This window comes from Chrysochloris asiatica, unplaced genomic scaffold (assembly GCF_000296735.1).
Source record: "Chrysochloris asiatica unplaced genomic scaffold, ChrAsi1.0 scaffold00066, whole genome shotgun sequence".
In the NCBI taxonomy this organism is placed as follows: Eukaryota; Metazoa; Chordata; class Mammalia; order Afrosoricida; family Chrysochloridae; genus Chrysochloris; species Chrysochloris asiatica.
Genome location: NW_006408584.1, coordinates 9,421,701 through 9,424,184, shown reverse-complemented (window position 1 = coordinate 9,424,184; position 2,484 = coordinate 9,421,701). Strand labels below are relative to the sequence as shown.

The 2,484-nt window shown below is 38.7% G+C and overlaps 1 pseudogene; it reads right to left on the bottom strand.

Annotated features, from left to right (window-relative positions):
- LOC102828802 overlaps window positions 1–1,831 on the bottom strand; it is a 23,359-nt pseudogene extending 21,528 nt beyond the window's left edge.
- Window positions 1,832–2,484: the final 653 nt, after the last annotated feature.

Sequence of the window (2,484 nt, the reverse complement as noted above, 5' to 3'; positions counted from 1 at the left end):
TGAAGCAACCAGCAAAGAGGACATGAAGCACTTACTGATGAATTATACCACAATATAAAGAAAACAAAAATCCTCACAACTAGACCAATAAGCAACAACATGATAAATGGAGAAGAGATTGAAGTTGGCAAGGATTTCATTTTCACAATCAACACTCAAGGAAGCAGCAGTAAAAAAAAACAACAACTAAATGGTGTATTGCATTAGGTAAATCTGCTGCAAAAAATCTCTTTAAAAATGTTAAGAAGCAAAGATGTCACTTTGAAGACTAAGGTGTACCTGACTCAAGTCATGGTATTTTCAATCACCTCATATGCATTCAAAATCTGGACAATGAATAAGAAAACCTGGAGATGAATTGATGCCTTTGAATTATGGTGTTGGAGAAAGAGCTCTGGTAGCGTAGTGGTTATGAATCGGGCTGCTAACCTCAGGATCAGCAGTTTGAAATTACCAACTGTTCCGCGGGAGAAAGATGAAGCTTTCTGCACCCGTAAAGATTTACAGCCTTGGAAACCCTGTACAGGGTCTCTATAAGTCGGAACAAACTCCACAACACATAACAACAACAACCAGAAGAATGAACAAATCTATCATGGAAGAGATATGGTCAGACTGATCTTTAGAAATGATGAGTTGAACCTTAGAAAAGAAGGTAGGATGGTCTCACAAACTTTGTACAAGTTATCAGGAGGGATTGTTAGAGGGTCAGTCAAGACGAGAAAGACCCTGAAGGAGATGAATTGATGCAGAGGTTGTTGCTATGGGCCCAAACATAGGAATGATTGTGAGAATGAAGCAGGACTGGGAAGTGTTTTGTTCTGTTGTAGGTAGGGTTGCTATGAGTTGGAACTAACTCGATAGCACCTAACAACATCAACAACAACGATAACAAGATCCTATCTTTCAAATACAGCAAATACTTTCTTCTCTTACGTGGTTAAACCAGTGTTGTTTCAATGAAGGCAGAAAGCCCCTGGTAGCATTTTAGAAATTTGTTGGTGGATATTGGTTATCACAATGATTGGAGGGTGTAATGATGTTAGGCTCAAACATCTGATTACTTTTGTGGTGTCTGCTTGCTGGATTTCTTTTTTTTTTTTTTTTAATTACAATTTGCTCTCATTTTATCATTTATATCACAGTTAGGCACTACATTTTTTAAGGATTGTAGGTTGATTATGTTAACTCTGAATTTTATTGCAGAACCATATCAGGAACATGTTTTGTTTTTAAACTTTTATTTAAAAAAGGAAACATTTAGTTTGATAGGATTGAGGCTCTCTGTACTATACTTGAAACTTCTTAGATGTAAGGATGTTCCTTATTCACATATCTTTCCCAAACTCAAAACCGTTATGTGAGTATACACCCACACCTCAATTATCAACATGGTTTGGTTCCAAAGACCAGGTTATGATGCACAAATTGGTGTTATATGAAACTTCAGTGACTAAATGCTCCTCAGGCTCCAGGAGTCTTTTTGGAGGCAGCCCCATGGGACTGCTCCTGCCCCAGTAGCCACTGTCTACAGCTTTCTAGTCTCTGTGCAGTGATTTCCATACTTTGGGTGGGTTAGCTTGCTTCATTTCAAACTACAGGCAGAAATGATTGTGCTAGAATTTGCAGCCAGGGGGGGACCTGCCTTACCCTGACCCACATGGAGTTCTTGTTCTTCACAGAAACGTCCCTTCCCCGGGGACCACTGCCCACTGGTCCCAGTGGTCTGAAATGCATAAACTGACAGATCTTGGGATCTGAAGTGAAGTGACTGCCTTATGTCCTGTCTGTGCTCCTCTGACACCTTCTTGCTGACTTGGTTCAAAGCCATAGCTCTGCCTGGATGACAGGGTAGCTGCCACCTGTGGTCCTGGCCAGGAATCAGGGAGCCCATAGAGCATGTGTGCAGGCTAATGGGCCAAGATTCCTAAGTTGTTTTTTTTTTTTCTTTCTCTTTTAACTTATTCATACTGAAAATTGGGGAGAAGACTAGGCGCTGAAGGATCAAAGTGGTACTCTCTCACTCAAAACACATTGGTTTTTTCTTGTTTTAAGGTGATTTTAGTAGATTTTTCACTATGGTCATAAATGTTAAGTGTTGGCCAACAAGACTGTTGGTAAGTGAGGAGTAGGTGTAATTGTTCAGTGTACAGCTGTTAATTGAATGAATACTTTACTTAGACATTTAAAAAATTTTGATCATGTAGAAAATGTTGAAAGAGAAATTTTAATAGCTCTGTATCATAATTAACATTTTCACTTATTTCTGTGTAACTGAGTAATTTAGCATTTATTTGTTAGACAGAACATATCAAATTCCATGGCTATGTAGACAAAAATTCTATAAAACTGTCCTCTATTTTAGTGTGAAAATGAGGTGGGGAGGAAAGGGAATATTATGAATAAATCATAAGGAAACCTAGTGGAACTGTGTTTAAGTGCTTGGCTGCTAATTGGAATGCCAATGGTTTGAACTCATCTGCT